The sequence below is a fragment of the Phascolarctos cinereus genome, unplaced genomic scaffold (assembly GCF_003287225.1).
Source record: "Phascolarctos cinereus isolate Bilbo 61053 unplaced genomic scaffold, phaCin_HiC Scaffold_726;HRSCAF=1367, whole genome shotgun sequence".
Lineage (NCBI taxonomy): Eukaryota > Metazoa > Chordata > Mammalia > Diprotodontia > Phascolarctidae > Phascolarctos > Phascolarctos cinereus.
This window is the reverse complement of record NW_027556098.1, coordinates 144,508,604-144,528,916: the sequence shown is the minus strand read 5'-3', so window position 1 is coordinate 144,528,916 and position 20,313 is coordinate 144,508,604. Positions and strand designations below refer to the sequence as shown.

The following is a 20,313-nucleotide window of genomic DNA, read 5'->3' as shown; positions in this document are numbered from 1 at the left end:
GAGATTTGGCTAAGAGGAAGGGGAAGATCTCTCACTCCACCCACCCAATTCCAATTCAGACACCTGTTCACACCCAATCTGTCAAGTCCTTGCTCCAATCTAGGGAACTAATAAACTAATGCCATGCCACTTTTGTTATTGGCAATTAACATTATCCCTTTCAAGATTCAAATGTAGTTTCACTAGACAGAAATAGAAAAGGAGCCTAGCACCTTATTTTTAAAGTAACATGGCTGCATAGTGTTAATAACTCAGGAGATGTATTGTTGTTGTTCTTCTAATTCTAAAAAATTCTGAATCTTGGGCAATTGTTCTCTTGTAACTGCTTTACAGTTTGTAAAAGCAGTTATTGTCCAAAGCTGGAAGAACTTAAGTCTTCTCAGAGGAGCATGTGCATGAATGGAGGGAGGTAAGCAAAAAAATAAAATTAAAAAAGATGAGGTCTGATAGAGGAGCAGCTAGATAAGAAAATCAAAAAAGGAACAGTAATTTAAAGTTTATGCCAGCTATAATGCAGGTTATTCTGATTTTAAGGTAGCACCACATGGCATACTTCTGAGTCCATTCTCGAGATATTCTGTTGTACTTGTCTCTGTCTGTTTTATAGATCCGTGCAATCTCTGGCACTAAGGGGTCAACTGGGTTTGGATCACATAGCAGTGAACAAATGGATAAAAGAACTTTAGAAATAGTTAAAGCAGGAGACCACTGTGATCTCAGAATATCGAGACAAATGCTGCCATTACTGTTAACGTTTGGATGATAAATTCTTGTGGTAAATACAACCTTAGGTGGTTTGAAGGGGTAGTCTGTAGGGAAATGAATTGTCAAAAAGCATACACTGCCTTGATACGGGCTGTCATTAGGCCCCATAATTATGGCTTGCCAATGAAATATATCATCCCCAACTGGACCTGCAGAACACTGTGCTGGAGGATCACGGGCCAAATCGCTAAGTTCCTTATTAATCTGTTTCAGTGCCATGGTGTGTGCTTCTTTCCGCCTGACATTTATGGACATGAATTAATATTATCAGCTTGGATATGGAGCAGGAGGTTTATCTATTTATTTATTTATTTGCATCACTGGGCAGCTTTAGGGAGACGACCATTTTATTATATTAATTTCTTTGGGTTGGTCTGCGGAACTGTCTTGGATTGGATGCCAAGTGGAGGAGTCAGTGAATAAGACATCCATTAGAGATTAGACCTGGAAGGCATAGACTGTGAGAGTCAGAGTGGTAGGGTGGCCCGACAACTGGTTTGGGAGTGGAGACAGCTTGGGATTCTAGTCTTAACTCTCTTCCTCAATAGCTGTGTGACCTTTAGTAAATCACTTCATTTTTCTGGGTTTCATTTTCCTCACATGCAAACTGAGGAGTTGTGGTTTGATGATCTCTAAGTTTCTGTTCATCGCACTATCATTTTGTGATTCCCAGGCAGATCTACCTGCCCCTTTAGAACTGAGATCACCAAAACAAGGGTGGGAGATGGAGTCCATCTCTCCATTACCTATTAAGGAAAGGGCTGGCTGAGAAAAGTGAAAATAAGATCTGTCAATCAACAAATATTTCCTGAGGGCCTATATTTTGTTCAAGGAAGTGTGATAAGTATCTAGTGTACAACATTGTCACTACCTTCATAGAGTTTATCATGTAATCAGAGGTATATTGGGATGCATCCTTGATTTCTTTACTGTGGGCACTTTTTCGACCAATGCTGTGTCACAAGTCCTTTGGGCCTTCCCATCTTGTATATCCTTGTCTTTGTCTTGCCATACTCCATATTAACCGACTAGACATGCTTCCTCTCATGCATTGAATGCCACTCGGACTGTCTGCCTATATTGTCCCTATCTTAATATATGACTGAATCAATTTGTCTTCTTGTCATTGATGTTCTACAATGTCTTTTATGACACTTAATACAAATCATTACCGGTAACGCATTGCAGTCTGCCCATACCTATCATTCATATTTCCATTGCCCTTTGAATTATTAATAATATTTATTCTTCCAAGATTAAGGCTTTTTACAAATTACAGCCTTATAGTATTACTAAAACATTGGGCTTTTGAAACAGTGTAGGATCATAGAAGTTTATGATCATAAAAGAACTGCAAGATTTCCCAAATATGTTCTAGCTAGATTTCCTCCCACTCAATTCTAGACCTAACTCTTTGTCCATATGGTTATAGATAGATGGATAGATAGATACACACACATATATGTATAGATATGTGTATACACATTTTTCTTTTCCTTCCTTCCCTTCCCTCTGTTTCTCTTCTTTCTCCCTTCTTTCTTTCCTTTCTTCCTCCTTTCTTTCTTGTTTCCTCCCTCCCTTCCTCCCTTCCTCCCTTCTTCCCTCCTTTCATCTTCCCTTCCTTCCTTCCTCCCTCCTTCTCTCTTTTCCTTCTTTCTTTCCTTCCTCCTTTTCTTCTTTTCTTCCTTTTATTTCATTGGTATAGGGAACTCCCAGAGAGGAAACTCTCTGTAATGATGTAGATTGGTAGGTGTTTGGCAACTTACAGTATTAGGTATTAACAAATGCATATTAAATATATATATATACATATATATACATATATATGTATATATATGTATATATATATGTATACACACACATATATACTTGCATACATAATATATATATACACACATATATTACAATATTAAAGTACAATCACAATACAATTTTACAATATATGTTATATTATTATAGTATAGACTGAAGACACTGAGAGGCATAACAGAGAATTGGCCTTAGTGTCAGAAGATCAGGGTTCAAATTACTCCTCTGACACATTTTGGCTGTACAAAAGAGATTGCTCTAACTATTCACACTGCTAAAATTAATGAATATTGGATGAACAGCATATGGTCTAGTATATAGGTTCCCAAAGTGGGTGATACTGCCCCCTGGGGGGCTCTGGAGCAATCTAGGGGAGCAGTAGTAGCCTCAGGTACAATTGGGGGCCATTGAATAAAAGTAAGGGGGTGGTGGAAGCATAAGGAAAGGAGTGAAGAGAATTTTGAAAAGCCTTTTGTACATGTTTCATCTGTTCTGTAACACCAAACTTTGTTGTGTAACAGAGTTAAAGTCGTAGTGATTACATTATTTTCCAAATAAACACACAAAATACAAATTATAACCAATCCATGGTCAAGTCCACCAACAGGTCTTAACAAGTAAGTGTTGGCAGGCAAGCCTGTCACACATTGTTAGGAGTCCAGCATGCATCAGCAGGAATATGTACATGTAATGACTTGTTTACAATATAATAAATATGATTACATGACATAATATTGTGTCATCAAAATTTCAATGCCAGAAAAAATTCAACAAATTTACAATAAATTATTAAATTTAAGGTGCATCATTTAATATATTTCATATGTTTTGAAATGATGCAATTTTTTAAAAAAATTAAGGAGTCAAAGAAAGTAGATTTCCAGAGGGGTGCTGAGTAACTTTTTTAAAAAAAGAGTGGTAGGCCAAATAAGTTTGGGAACTTCTGGTCTAGTATGTATGATCTAAACTCAAGTCAAAAGATAGATAGCAAAGAAGACCTAGGAACAGGGATTGGCCCTGTAATTTCATCGACATAGGGAATTCCTAGATGAGGAAACTTCTCCTCCTAATATGTCAAGAGGATTACGCTCAGATTCAACTGCTGACACATCCTGGGAAGGCCACATCATTTCTCAGTGCCCTAGGCAACTCTCTAAGTAAGACGCTAAGTTGCACAAAAGGTGGCCACCTATGTTGGGAGAGGGAGTTTCCTCATCATAGAATTCCCAAACCCAAAGAAATCTCAGGTTCAATTCCCATATACATACCTCTACATGTGTCTATAGCTACTAACATGAGCCTAGACTAGACAAAGTACATTTTTTATCCAGTACCATTTGCTTTTGCTGTCTGAATGGCCAGATTAATCTCTTTTGGTAAAGCTACAGATTTCATAGAGGAGGATTTGTAGCAGCATTCCTAGTCTCTATGTAATCGGTACAATATTACTTACAAATAAAAGCAGTTAGAGAACTTGTCATCAATAAGGAAATGTTCTTTTTTTGTGTGTTATACGCAAGATATTTTTCCTTGCATTGGCCAATACCTTGGAGGAACATGTCTCCCTGTTTTACACATCGCTCTGCGTCGGCAGATCTTTGAACAAAGTTATCTCCAGTGCTGCATCAGTCATCAAGTATTATATAATTTTAATTCATGAATCAATCATGCATGAAATCTTGTTTGAGGTGAACCTTCAAGGTTGCATTTTGTTCTGCTGAGTTAATTTTTAAAAACACATATGGAAAATGCATAATGTGATTTGATATTCTAGGCACCTTTCAGTCAGTTGTATGACTGTAAAGAGGTGCTCTAGAAAGCCATTCTGTGAAGACATGCCTGTTCTCTGTAAAGGATGGCCTTGATGCGTGCATAGATTATCTCATAAAGATTTTATAGAGATGAGATAGTAGGCATATGGGTTAGTAATTACTGATGCCTTCTCAATTGCCTTATTAGGTTTTTTGTTTTGTTTAGTTTTGGTTTTGGTTAAAATTGTTCATAAACGTTTCCATTCTTTTGGAATTTTTTTTTTAAAGTATCTTGAAAATTGATCCCAGAGTGCCTTTAAAATTGTGTAGTCTAAAGCATGAATTTTTTCCTCTATTTGTCTCACATATAGGTTAAAAAAATAAATGTAACAAGTACAATATGGCAGAGTTGGGTCTAGACAGCAGCTCTTCAGAAAAAAATATCAGAGAGTTTTAGAGGACTACAGGCTCAAAAGTAGTCAGTGGTGTGATGGGGCAGCTAAGAAGGCTAAAAGCAGTCTTAGGCTGCCTGAAGAGAGGCTTAGAGTTCCAGAATGAATAAGGAGAGAAGACATAGGAGGGGCATGATAACTCCTTTCAGTTATTTGGAGGGTTGTCATGGGGAAGAAGGTACTTGTTACCAGAGGACAGAATTAAGAGCAACTGAGAGCAAGAGAAATTGCAAAGAAGGAATTTTAGCTTTGATGTAAGGAAACATTTCTTAACAACGGAAGTGATTGAAAAGTGGAACGGGCTGCTTCTGGAAGTAGAGTGCTCCTCTTCAGCAGAGGTTTGCAAGAAAAAGCTGGATGATGTTTTGTTGAGTATGTTGCAGAGATGACTTTCAGTTATGGATTGGATGAGAAGACTTCCAAGATCTCTTCTAACTCTGAGATTCTGTGACTCTTGAACATTTTATGTAAGTACTATCTTGGGTTCTGAGGTAGGTGGTAGAGTCTAAATGTGGTTATTCCATTTTGGTTACTGATGAAAACAGGTCATTATTAAAAAAAAAAACACCAGCAGATCTGTTCCGTTTTGTATTGGTTTGTTCTCCTTCTGGTTTCATCTACAGTTTCCCTTTCCATCCTGTACGCCACCCCTCTCGCCTTTTTGAAATGATTTTGCTTTGTTGCATTTTTTGCTTTGTTTTGTTTTTTTGCTTTTTGGTGAGGCGATCAGGGTTAAATGACTTGCCCAGAGTCATACAACTAGTAAGTGTTAAGTGTCTAAGGCTGGATTTGAACTCAGGTTCTCCTGACTCCAAGGCCAGAGCTGTATTCACTGCGCCACCTAGCTGCCCCTTGCTGCATCTTTTGCAAAGCTCTCTATAGGCTAATTTTCTTCTCAAATGTTTGGGGCTATTTTTTGAGGTGATATTTTGTGGATTATTCACTAGCCTACTCCATTATTCTTTGAAAATGAGCTCCTCCTCTAAACTGATGTTGCTTTTGGCTGCCATGTCTCTCTATTTGGCAAAGAGATCTAGAATTTGAGGACGAGGTCAGTTCCTGGGATTTTTTAGGCTTTTCATAGTGGTGACTATCTTTATCACTTAAAGAAACTGTGATAGAGTCAATATCTTTACTTTTATCCATCTCCCACTTTTTCAGTCAATACCTTATTTAAACAAATCAAATCGAAGTATCTTTTCATCTATTGTTTGTTTTTCTTGTTTTATATTGATCCTTTTATATTGATCCTGGTGTTGATTTTGACCTTTGCTCTAACCAGTCAATGAACTATCTGCATGTAGGTGATTCTGAACTAGTTACTACATGTGTAAGAAGTGATTTCCTGTCCATAAAGATAGAGTCAATTTTACCTTTTATTACCTTTTACTGACCCTTTTTATTGAGGAAAGCACAAATGATGTGCCAGTCTGGGGCTTCTAGATAGTCCACAAGCCTTTAGCCTCTTTCATTTCTTCATTCTAGTGGGGTTTTTGCCACTCTCCTTGAGAGACACTTTTCCACTGTCATTGAGTATCCAGACCTCTGTTGAGGTCTGATTTGAAGAATCCTGTTAAGTTCTTAAATTTCATCTTATGTGAGGATGTTGGGGCCTTAGTTAATGTTAATTTCATAGAAATTTGTTTTCTTATTCTCATCTTGGAGATTCAAGATGAAATGCTCAAGTGTTCTATGAAATTATAAAATTTGATGTAATTTATTAAGCACCAACCATGTAGAGAACTCAGTGCCTTATCACAGAGGAAGATAAAACTTTTAGATAAGACATACTCCCCATGTAAAAGGGCTTACAATGCAGTATGAAGATTAGACAGATATACAAAGAACCATAATATATGATATTATGTAGATAATACATTTGAGACATGAAAAACTAAGCACTATGTGAGGTCCAAAGAGGACTAGGTCATCCTAACAGGAAGGATCAAGGAAGTCTTCATGGAGGCTCATAAGATCATACATTTAGAACAGTATGGGATCTTTAGGCCATCAAATACAACCCCCTTATTGACAGATGAAGAAACCAAGTCAGTCAGTGAAGTAGCGTTTTTTTAATTAAATTTTATTTTATTGTCATCAATTTTATTTTATTTTCACCAACTAACATTTATTAAGCACCTACTGAATCAGGCATCATGCCAAGTGCTGGGAATGCAAAGAAAGGCAAAAGGTAATCCCTACTCTCTAGGAGCTCACGGTCTAATGGAGGAGACAGCATGCAAACAAATAAAATAGAGTCAGAATTAATTGTGGGTAGTCTCAGGAGAGAAGGCACTAATAGTAAGAGGACTGGGAAAGGCTTGCTGCAGAAGGTGAGACTTAGTGACACTGGAAGGAAGCCAGGGAAGGCAACAGGCAAAAATGAAGAGGGAAGGATTAAAAGGCATGGAGACAGCCAGTGAAAATATTTTGAGTGGGAGATGAAGTGTCTTTTGTGAAGAACAGCAAAGAGGCTGGTGTCACTGGATTGCAGAGTAGGTGAAGGAGAGTACTGTACAAGGAGGTTGGAAAAGTAGGAATGGGGCAGGTGATTGAAGAACTTTAAAAGTCGAACAGTATCTCCAACAGACTTCATTCTAGAGGCAGTAGGGAGCCCTTAGAGTTTGTTGAATAGGAGGTAAAATGGTCAGACCTGCACTTTAGGAAGCTCAGTTTGACAGCTAAATGAAAGACGGACAGATATGAGGAGAGACTGAGGCAGGCAGACCAACCAGAAGACCATTGTAATGGTTTAGGCATGAGGTGATGAGGTAGCAGATGGTGGGAGGAATTCAAGAATGCGACTTGACAAGGCAAGAACTTTGATAGGACAAGGGGACAAGGATCAAGAGAAAAGGATGATATAGAATTGTACTGATTTACCAAGGAATCAAGATGGAGAAAAGAAGAGAATGTAGCCAGTGCAGGGGTGATGGCCTGGGAAAGAACTGAACATGAACATCTCACTGCCTTTCCTGTGGCAGGGGGCATCTTAGCTGATCTTTAAAGAATGCGTAAAAATTCAATGGGCAAAGATGTAGACAACAGACATCCCAGATGTGAGGAACAGCTTATATAGATACACAGAGGTGGAAAAGTGGAGGGTACATTCGAGGAACGAAGACTTTTGCTCTAGAGTCAAGTGGATGGCAGGGTAGACAATAAGATAGAGCTGGAATATGTCAGTTATCAGGTTGTGGAGGGTCTTAAATGCCAGGCAAAGGGATTTTTAACATTAATTGGTAGATAATTGGGAGCTATAGCAGATTTTAAGACCAGATCTATATAAAAAGATATATATGACAATGACATGGAAGGTGGATTGGAGGAGGGAGAGAGTAAAATTAGGAAGACTTATTAGGAAGCTATTGCTGTAGTTCAGGTAGGTAGTAATGTCATAGAAATGGGAAAAAGAGGAGGGGAAAGATGGAAAGAATATCACAGAGAAAGAATCATCAGGACTTAGTAACTGATTGGATATGATAAGAGGAAGTGATTGAGAAGGGGGGAGAGAGGGAGAGGGAGAGGAAGAGAGAGAGGGAGAGGAAAAGAGAGAAAGAGAGAGCGCGCAAGCTATCTCCTTTCTATACTTAACCAGACTGGTACTGAAGCAGTAGACTTGTGGTCTGTTTCCAGTTCCATACTCTTTCCAGTCTTGTAGAACTTGCAGAGCTTACTCTTTTTATTATTGTTATTATTATTATTTTTTTGTTAAGCAATGGGGTTGCCCAGGGTCACACAACTAGTAAGTGTTATGTGTCTGAGGCTGGATTTGAACTCAGGACCTCTTGAATCCAGGGCTGGTGCTCTATCCTCTGTGCCACGTAGCTGCACCTAGAGCTTACTCTTTGATAGCATAACCTGCAAGAACTCAAGGTTGCTTCCACAACAAAATGAAGCATTGGAGCAGGATGGGAATGGAGAAGTATTAAATCCTGATGTGATAAGATAACTTAACAATATAAAATCATATACAACCAGTTCTATATTTGTTTAAAGAAAACAAGTACAACAGAGTCAGAGGAGGGAGACATTGTCTTGGGCTGTAAGGTTAAAGAAGACTTCATAGAAGAAGTGAGACATGAGCTGGGACTTGAAGAAAGAGGAATATGTATATGTGTATGTGTATATATACACACCTACATATATATAAAACATTGATAGTAGCTCTTTTTGTGATGGCAAAGAACTAGGAATCTAATGGGGTACCCATCAGTTGGGGAATGGCTGATCAAAATATGGTGAATGAATGCAGTATAGTACTATTGTGCTGAAAGAAATGACTAATGTGATGACCTGGGAACCTGGGAAGATTTATATAGACTGATGCAGGGCAGAATCAGGACAACCATTTGTACAGTAGTAATAACATTAAAAAGACACACAACTTTGAGAGAATTAAGGACTTTGATCAACCTAATGACCAACCACAGTTCCAGAGGGCTTATGATGAAACATATTATTCACCTACTGAGAGAGAGGTGATGGACTCAGGGTTCAGCTGGGACATACATTTTTTTGGACATCACCATAGTGGAAATTTGTTTTGCTTGACTATGTGAATTGGTTCCGAAGTTTTGTTTTTCTTTCTCTTTCAATGGGAAGAGGGAAGGTGGGAGGGAGAGAAAGAGGATTTTTGCTAAATGGAAAAAAAAACACTTAAAAATAAAAGAAGGATTTGTCTAGGCAGAGAGCATGAGATAAATGTTTTAGAGGTGAGCAGGCAGCACCTTGAGGAAGGCCTTGAGGAAAGGATGCTCATAAACTGTTTTGAGAGACAATGAGCAGATCAAATGGTTCTTACCATGAAGTAATTGGAAGTAGGACTGGAAATAGCAGGGGAAACACTTAGGTTCTTGAAAGCATACATTTTTATTTTTTTTATTTTTTGGCTAGGCAATGGGGTTAAGTGACTTGCCCAGGGTCACACAGCTAGTAAGTGTTATGTGTCTGAGGCCGGATTTGAACTCAGTTCCTTCTGAATTCAGGGCCGGTGCTCTATCCACTGCGCCACCTAGCTGCCTTGAAAGAATACATTTTTAAAGGACTTGGACAGCATCTATTTACAAGGAAGGTATTATTGTTCTGCAGAGCCCTGACAAGCTGAAACAATACCTGGGACCAATTCAGTTGAGGGGGAGGATACGGGGTCACAGCTGAAGTGTTCTGTCCTTGGGAGGGATGATTGATCCCTCTAAGTTCCTAGGGTACAGTGACTCACAACACTTGCAAAGGACCTTTACTTTTGAGGGTAGGAGTGTATAATTAGGGAGGTAAGGAGATGTGGAAGTGAGGCTCCTAGTGAGGAAACATTCACCTGCTTCCTCCCTTGCCTTGCCTTAACACAAAGCTCCAGGCTAGTTATACCACAAATTTCTCCATTAGAATATAAGTACCCTGAGGGCTGGGACCCTTTTTCTTTTAAGCCCCTGTGCTTAGCACAATAATAGCACATAATAAGCACTTAATAAATACTTGTTGATTGATTGATGGCTTAATTACAATTCATTCTATTAGCCATTTAAGACACTTCCAGCTATTTGGTAATGACCCTGGGCAAGTCACTTAACCCCCATTGCCTTAAAAAAAACCAAAACTTCCTTCTACTCCAGCTATGTGGGAAAGCTTAGAAACAGCAACATGCTCTAGGCGACTTAGTGTAATGAGGTATGTAAGAGCAAGGCCAACACCCACCCAAACTGTCAGAATTCACACAGAAGGAAAGGAAGAAATGTGCAGAGAGAGGAAAGACTACCCGTATCAAGTGGAGAACGTGCTAAGACCAAGAGCTTGCCCTTATTTAAGGGGAAGGGACTGAGTCTGGTTCAGAGGAATGGAATTCAAGGCACAGACCTTTGGACATTTGCAAGTCTCTCTCTCTTTCATGTGACTTATATTCTCTCTCTCTTTCCCCCTCAAATTAAGTTTTATCGTTTTTTCTAATTAACATGCCTTTATTTTCTCTCCTCTGCCTCCCAGCTCCTCCCCCTTGGACAAAAATGAAAGAAAAAAAATAAAACCCTCCTAACCAAAATGCATGGTCACACAAAACAAATGCTCACATTGGCCATTGTCAATAACGTATGCCTCGTTCTGCATCTTTAGTCGGTAACCCTCTGGGAGGAGGTGGGTAGCACACTTCATCTTTGGGTCCATCGTGGTTTGTCATTTCTGTAATTGGAGTTCTTAAGTCTTTCAAAGCTGTTTTCCTTTACAGTGTCATTGTATAAATTATTCTCCTACTTCTGCTCACTTGACTCTGCATCAACTTTTAAGGCTCTTTCCAGTTCCCTCTGAAATTGCCCATTTCATTGCTCTTATGGTATGATGACATTTCATTCCATTCCCATTCCATGATTTGTTGAGCTGGGCGCTCCTTTAGTTTCTAGTGTGAGGCCATTATGAACGGATCTGCTATAAATATATTTGTACAAATGGATCTTTTTCTTCTTTCTTTGTGTTTTCTGTGCTCTAGTCGTTAAAACTGGCTGGAGTGGCAGTCATTTTTAGGAATGTAAGATAGAAATAGACAAAAGTCACCTCTCTATGTTTTCATGTCTTATGTTCATTAGGCCAAATGCTTTTTCATGACAACAATCGTAAATAAAACAGGTGATTTTAACTTTGGGATGGGGCATGATTTGAAAACCAGATCTTAAAAACACAATTAACAAGTGAATGTTAAGGAGTAAAAGTTCATTGAGGTAACAGCAATAGGAAATGTTTCTCTTCCATCAAAGCAATGCTTGGGAACCGTTGGGAGGTGCTGCGTTTTTTCAAGTTTCAGATCCCGGGCAGTGAGTAACACAGTACTAAAAATGACACATGGCTATTTAAAAAGAGACTCAATGAGATGCTGAAGTGGTATTCTGCAGGAGAGGACCTGGGCTTTGTGATTGAAAGAGTTCTGGCGGTTGGCCGTTTTCTGATGGGATTTGCCTTCTTTGATTTCATCAAGGTAGAGTTCCCAATTGCCACCTCGCAGGCTGGGAGAGGCTGTTGGATCATTTATGACTAGTGATATGGCTCCAGAAGAGTCAGATTTAGTGAGGAGATAAGGCTGGCCCACCGGATCAGGGTCACTTCCTCTTACACAAGTGAAGGCTGGAGCATAAATGTGTCAGACACCTGTACTACAGACAACAAGGAATTGAAGGAGCTAATCCGCTGCTGTGGCTGAAATCAACCCCGAGGTGGGTGGGGGCAGGGGATTAGAGACACAGAAAGTCAGAATTAGGAGATCATCTCATTCAATCCCTCATGGTATTGAGGAGGTAACTGAAGGCCAGAATGGAGAAGCAAAAGAGGGCTAGTGGCAAAACCAGCCTCCGATAGACATCAGTTATCATTGATACAACACCTTTGGAACCTGAATCCCATTTAACACTTGTTTATAGCCTGTCTTTGCATTTGTCTCCATTTTAAAAATTCTTTCTCCCAATGAGATTATAATAACCTTGAGGGTAGGTCCTGAGAAGTACATATGTGTGTGTTTACACATACACAAATACACACACATACACAGAATCATAGGAGCCCATAGTCACTACATTTCTCAGTGTCCTAGGCAACATTAAATTATAGGTGATTTATGGTCTTACACTGGTGGAAGAGTTTCCACATACTGAGAGCTGCTTAATTAATGAAATGTCAGATCTAGAATTGGCCAGAAAAAAAAAAGTCTGTGGGTACGTATGTGTGTATACCACATGCGAATAACATTCGGACATCTCTTTTTATTCCTTTAGTATAATTTAGTTCTGAGTGTATAGTGTTCATTAATTTGTTTTATGAATATTTTTTGAACTCCTACTGTGTGCAAGGTCCTGTGCTAGGATCTAGGATATGAAGAGGTATCAGACCCTACTCTCAAGGATTTTAGAGTCTAGTAGGGGAGGAAATCCTACACTGTAAAAAGTTAAATAATGGGAATACTTTATATTTCTATAATAGTTTCTAGTTTTGCAAGTGCTACTTCATGTAATGTCTCATTACATTTGGTCCTCTCAGCATCCCTAGGAGGTTAGTGGGGCAGCTCTCATTGTCCCCATTGTATACCCTCTGTATTGCCCATCACATATATTGTCCCCACTGCAGAAACACGGGTCCAGAAAATTGAAGTAATATGTATGAGGTCACATGACTAGTGTGTGGTAGTGGGGTCTAGCATCCAAATCTTTTCGATCTAGGCTAGTGTTCTTTCCCCTCTTGCATCCTATGGCTGCCTTGGCAAATAACAATACAGATCAAGGACTCAACTGATGTTGTAAGGCAGAATATAATTAATTTCCTAATTCATCCATTTATTCATTGAATAAATATTAACTAGGTACCTACAATGTGCAAGGAACTGTTTGAGGATCTGTTTGTTAGGATACCAGGATGAATAAGATGAAACGCTGGCCTATCCAGCAGAGAGGAGGCATGTCTCCATATAACTATAGTGTATTACAAGAGAAGTACTATAGTGAATGGTACAAAATACTGAGTTAAGTCAGAGGAGGCAAAGGCCACTTCAGGCTAAGGTGCTGGAGGGCCAGGAAAGCCTTTGTGGTGTGGATGGGTCAGTTTTCAACAAGTAAAGATACGGAAAAAGGCCTTCCAGCTAGAGGGAAAGCACAGAACAAGGGAAGAATATGGCCTGTCCAGAGGACAGTGACTAGTTTAACTAGAAATGGGTAAGTGAAAGGAAGTAATGGGAGATGAAAAAAAAAACCCTGAATGCCAAACTAAGGTATTCAGACTTTATTAAGTAGGGAATGGGCAGACATAAAAAGGTTTTTAGTGGGAATCATATATCCAAAGGTGAGGAGGCAACAGTACAGTGGAGCAAGCACTGAATTTGCTATTGTTCAGTTGTTTTGTTGCACCCAACTCTTTTGACCTCGTGGACCATACTCCCCATGGATAGCAAAGATATTGGAATGGCTTGCTGTTTCTTTCTCCAGTGAGCACTGAATATGGAGTCACAAAACCTGGGTTTGAATCCTGCCTCTATCACTTACAACCTGTTACTGTGTGACCTTAAGCAAATAACTTCTCTAGGCCTCACTTTTCTTATTTACTAACTGAGGGACTTAAGCTAGATGATTTGCAAGGTCCCTTCTGGATCTAAATCAATAGTTCTATGATTTCAGTCTAGATTTCTATGATTTCAGGCTTTGGAGTTCACCTATCCCAACCCCCTCATTTGCAAGTGAGAAAACTGAGATCTAGAGAGATTCGTCCAAGGTCATGCAGGTAGCAAGTGGAAGAGTCAGGATTTGAACCCATATCCTCCAACTCCAAATCCAGAGTTCTTTCCACCCCCATTCCACTCTCTCTGTGATCAAAACAGTGCTTTAGGAAGATTAATTTGGGCCCTCAGTTAAATACTTGATTGATTGCTTGAACATATGGGCACACAGAGACAGGCACACACAAATACTCGTACTCTAGTAAGAATGTTCTGTCATTATGGAAAATCTTATTGCTTTCCCAATGACTCTTCCATTTAATTTATTCCTAACTTTCCAAGGAGCAAACTATCCTGCCTGAATCCTGGGTGAAAAAGGGACATGAGGCATGTTAGCCTCAAACTGCAGCAGCTGTTTTTCTCTTGGGAGTGGAGGAAAATATCCTTACAACAAACCATTTTATCATTGTACAATCCCATTTGTGATAAGAGGAATTCCTTAGGGCTTACTGTGAATTGGGGACATGAACAGCCGTTCTGTGGGCTAAATCAGCTAAAACAGAGCCTTAGTAGATTCTAAGTCACATTAGGCAATTACATCCTTATCTCAGAGAAATAATGCTTCCTGGATTTGCTCTCATTTCTGCTGGTTCAGAGAGGCTAATGCCCGATTAAGATGTTTTGGCCCTTCCGTACGATAAACCTATGTACTGGATTGGATTGGCCACATTCTGCACATGGAAAATTACTTTACAATTGAGATAAACAGTTGCATTTCCTTAAACCCAAAGGGCAAACCCTCCCAAAAGCCTCTTGGAATCTGGAAAGTACAAATGTCTCATGTGAGAGTTTGATAATGGGTTGCAGTGGCCACATTGATCTGGGTGCAACCAATCAAATATTTCACCTTTTTCCTTCATGCAGAATATCATGCAGAGAGAAGACAGACATCAATTGGCAATTTCAGAGTTCTTCTCAACTCAATAAACACATTTTGGATTGTATCTGTATTCTTGGCATCACTCTAGGTGCTATAGGGACATATTTAAGATGACAGGTGTGATCATTGTGGCTCTCATTGATAAGGGACTTTTAATGTTTACAAAGCATTTTATATCCTCTTATTCATTTGAACCTCACCATGGTATTGTGAGGCATATATGATGGATATTGTTTCCATTTTACAAATGAGAAAACCAAGGCTAAGAGGTTTACCAAAGGTCCTATAATTAATGACTGATGGAATCAAGAGTTGAACCCAGTTCTTCTGTACTCTAAACTCAATACTTCATCTATTCTAGAAAGAAAAAAAAAGGCATTGGACTATTGAGATGCATGTCCTAGTCCCAATTCATTGGCTATGTGACTTTAGGCAAGTCACTTCTGGGTCTTGGTTTCCCTATCTGTGAAATGAAGGAGGTCAGGCTAAATAATCTCCAAGGTTCCTTTCAAATCAAACACATAATGATATGAATCTATATGCCAGATCAAGGGAATACAGATAGGAAATGCTAAAGTGGTTTATTGAAAGACTATGGACTGGGGAAGTCAATGAAATCTTTGTGGAAGAAAAACAAATTGATCTTGGTTTTGAGGGAAAGGATCTCAAATGGAAGAAAAAAAAGGGATAATATTCCAGGTATGAGGAACTACATTAGCAAGAATGTAGAGAAGGAAAGCTTTAGCCATGTTTAGGGAGACTGGACTGAGACATATCATTTGTATATTTCAATCCAATTAAACAAAAAAAAATATTGTACTAAGCTTGGGATGGTGGTGGGTAAAAGTAGATAATATAAATTAAAATTTAATAAAATTAGACAAAAATTTAATAAATCAGCTAACAAATGAAAAGTACTTTGCATACCTTACAGTGTTATATAAATGCTAGCTATAAATATAGAGAAATAATTTCTGCTTTCAGAGAAAGACCTCTTCATGATGACAGAGTAAATGAGTACAGACGGCCAAGCTTTCCTCCAATAAAAGTGAAAAAAAGAACACCAACCTGAGTTATGATCAAGAACTCTAACGAAAAATGGGAAAAGGACCCACATGTATAAAATATTTATAGCAGCTCTTTTTGTGATGGCAAAGAATTGGAAATTGAGGGGATGCCCATCAGTTAGGGAACTGCTGAACAAGTTGTGGTATATGAATATAATGGAATACCATTGTGCTATAAGAAATGATGAGCAGGCAGACTTCAGAAAAACCTGGAAAGACTTAAAGAAACTGATACTGGGTGAGGTGAGCAGAACCATGAGAACACTGTGCACACTAATAGTCATGTTGTGTGATGACTAACTTTGACGGACTTCAAGACAACTCCAAAAGACTCGTGATGGAAAATGCTGTCCACAGGGGCAGCTAGGTGGCACAGTGGATAGAACACCAGCCCTGGAGTCATGAGGACCTGAGTTCAAACCCGGCCTCAGACACATAATACTTCTTAGCTGTGTGACTCTGGGCAAGTCACTTAACCCCAATTGCCTCACTAAAAAAAAAATGCTGTCCACATCCAGAAAAAGAACTATGTGATCTGAATGCAGATCAAAGTACATTATTTGATCTCTCTTTTTTCTTTTTTTTGTTTCTTCTTTCTTGTGGCTTCTCCCATTGGTTCTATTCTTCTTTACAATATGACTAATGTGAAAATAGGTTCAAAATGAATGAATATGTAGAACCTATATCAGATTGCATGCCATCTTGGGGAGGGAGGGGAGACATGGGGAGAAAATTTGGAACTCAAAATCTTATGGAAGTGAATGTTGAAAACCAAAAATAAATTAATTAATTTTAAAAACAGAAAGAAAAAAATTTTTTAAAAGAACTCTAAAGAGAAACTACATTAGGTGCATATTACACCCCAGGTCCACACAAAGAGACTACAGGAAACCTGAAGGCATTGGGGAAAGTGTCTAGTCAGAAAAGCCAGCCTGAGAGGAGAGTATATAGAAGCCTTTAAACTCACAGACCAGAGTGATTCAGGGAAAACTGGAGCCTTTGGTGTTTATCTGATAATGTGTCCAGGACTGAAATCTGTAGGACTAACATCTACAACGGCAGTGATTCTCTCCAGAGACCCTTGAAAAAACATCACATTCACTACTGAGAGAAAGGAGGTCAGGACCAAACAAGGCTTCACCATTCAGAAGCATGACAAGTCTGACCCTGACACAAAGTTCCAATTGAAGAAGTCTGGAAAAAAGAATAAACAAAGAAAAAAACCAAAGAAATACAGAGCCAGGATTTCCTAAGAAACAAACCCAGAAGAAGAGAATAACTTCAAAATATATACAAGGAAAGCATCAAACAATAATACAGCTTTGCTACAAAGTTTACTAGAATTCCTAGAAGAAATGAAGGGTTTTAAAAAGTATTTTATAAATGAAACAAGAGCTCTAGAGGAAAAAATGAGGAGAATGAATAACTTAGTACAGGAGGTATAGAACTTTATCCAAGTAATGGACACTTAGAAAATTGAATTTGACCAAACAAAAATCAATCATGAGACAACCAAAAAAATGATAATAAAATTTAAAGACTTGAAGACTGAAAGAAAAGATTGATAATGATTGAAAGAGAATATAAAATGTAAAATATATATTAATAAAAACAACTAACTTGGAAAACACGTCAAGAAGAGATAATTTAAGAATCATCAAATTACTTGAAAACTGCAACCAAAATTTTCAAAAAGTCTATATGCCACATTTCAAGAAGTAGTGAATCAAAACTGGCTAGGACTAGGATTGCTGAGGGCAGACCAAAAGGCAAAATGAAAATAGAATCCACCAGATATCTCCAAAAAGAAACCCCATAGCCATAATCCAGAGTTTAAAGTCAAAGAAAACATAATTCAAACAGCTAGAAAGCAAGAATTTAAATACCAAAAAAACCATGGTAAGAATCATGTGAAACCTGGAAACTACTACCAATGAGGAGAGGAGAGCTTGGAATATATTATTACAAAAGGCAAAAAGATAAAGGCTTACAGTCAAGAATGATTTACTCAGCAAAATAAGTATAATCCATCTTGTGTAAAAATAGAAGCCCTTTGGTACTTCAGATATTCTGATATATACACAGGCAACTTATTTGAATAATTCAAGGATACATGTCTTTATTGGTGTGGGTACTTAGCTCTCTGATGATAATTCATCACCATGCATCCAGCCTAAATTTAGTCAAGCTCCTCTTCAAATAATAGGCAAACAGTCTGTTGCTGGGCCCACACTTGGCAGAACTTTCCAGAATTCTGCTGTCATATCTTTTGAGAACCCAGGGTTGCCTCCATACCAGTGTAGGATTTTAGTAGAGAACATAGACAACTACAACATACATAAGTATATTAGAAAGATTCAAAACATAGTACTATTATGTAAGCAAATAGTAGTGGATGAGTTTGAAAAAGCAGTATTGAGGCAGATTGTGGGTGGTCTTGAATACCAGGTTAAGATATTTGGACTTCATCTTTATAAGCAAGAAGGAGCTACTAAAGGTTTTTGAGTAAGGGAGTCAAAAACAAAAGCTTTATTTTTGAAACATCAGTTAAGCACTGGTGAGCAAGATTGGCAATAGGAAAGAGAGACTAGAAGAAAAATCTTTCTCCATTTTACAAATTTCTTTACTCACCATCACACTTTTAAAAAAAACCCTTTAAATAATTCTGGGAAATTAATCTGGCCACATAATGCAAGAAAGGAAATATTCCAAAGTCAGGAAATCCTGTCAATAAGATTCCCTTGGGAACGTTGGCTTTCCCACTTTGTTCCTACTTAGCAGCCTACCTAGAAATTTTGAAAGCCTAGAACAAATTTCTTAGCAATGTTTCCTTCACCTTTTGTTAGTTGAAAATTAAACAGGACTCCAGCCCCTATTTGTCATAGAGGCCAATCAGATCATTTTTCCTATGAGAAATTAAAATAAAGAAGTATCTGAAAGTAACTACCTTGTTGATTCTGATTCTTGCTTGCTCTCCTTTTCCTTCTACACTTTCCTCCTGCAGACTAGACACACAGGGAATTAGCCCTTAACAAGTTGACTCACTTAACTTTAGCAAGAGAGAAATTCTTTAAAGAGTAGAAGGTTTAGAAGATGACAGTCATATGATTATAGTCACTGATCTTGACCCTAGAGGAGAGATGAGGAAATGCCCCACCCTTTTGTTGGAGAGGAAAGGCACTATATATATGGAATGCTGCATATGCTTCCAGAAGTGGTGGATGTTTTGGTTGATTTTGCTTGGTTGTTTTTTGTTTGTTTTATTTTGTTTTGTTTCAAAGAAAGACTTGGGGTGAGAGGATGGGGAGAGATGGTTATGTGGAAATGACAATGATGCAATAACAGAATGCATCAATAAAACTTCAGAAACTAAACAAAAGAAGGTGAATGCTATGTGAATAGCAATGCTAAAGTGAATGATGTGGAAATCCAATTTTTTGATGGAACTTTATATGGTTCCTTTAACCTCTATGAATATCCTTTGTTGAATTTGATGAATTGCTGTTGCTACTGTGACTTTTCCAACTTGGATCTTTTGGCTTGGGTTTCTCAAGTCTTCCAGGGTCTTCTTGGGCAGTTTCTGCACCAATACACCAGATACTTTCCCCTGCCAAACCGACAGGTACATCAACTGATGTCTTTCTGAGGACCTCCTTTTTCATCAATGTTGGCTTATAAATAAGAAGTAGAGCAGTGCTATGATCTTAGGGTATCCAGGATGGAGGACCTGTTACCTTAAATCCTACCTCTCCTCAATTGTTCACATATTATATATTTGCTAATAGACAATAAAACCTTGATGAAGTTTCTAAGGTTAATTCTTCTGGGAGAGGAAGGAGGGAGCTTTTTTATGGATGCTGAGATGTCAGTAACTTATTAGCAGGAACTAAGGGCCTATTCTGATACAGGGGAAACAAGAAACAGTACTCCTTGGGTTGCCCTCTTATTTCCAAATCCTAATAGAGACCCATCTTATTTAAGAAGCCTTCCCTAGTGGATCTAGTCAATCAGTATCTATAGCAGCAAATCCAATTCAACCTAGTCTCAATCTTACCCCAAGACCTTGTGAAATTGTGTATACTAGTATATACTTAGGTATCTATAGCCTCATGTCTACTTATAGATATGTAAATATGTAGACACCTTGATCAAACCACATTTATTTATGGTCTCCAGGCAACGGATTTGAGAAAAGGGCTATATTTTTCCTCCACTTAGGTTTAATTCTTCATAGCACTGAGCACTATCTCAAGTGCAGTTGGAGTACAATAAATACTTGGACCCAGGCCAAACTGATTTCTTTCTTCTTTGACATACTAGAGCACATTGTGGTCTGACCAACTTCCTACTTGTG

General features: G+C 38.4%; 1 pseudogene; it reads right to left on the bottom strand.

Annotated features, from left to right (window-relative positions):
- Nucleotides 1-323: 323 nt before the first annotated feature.
- Nucleotides 324-1,002, bottom strand: LOC110192108 (ubiquitin-conjugating enzyme E2 D3 pseudogene; annotated as a pseudogene).
- Between the last annotated feature and the right edge of the window lie 19,311 nt (nucleotides 1,003-20,313).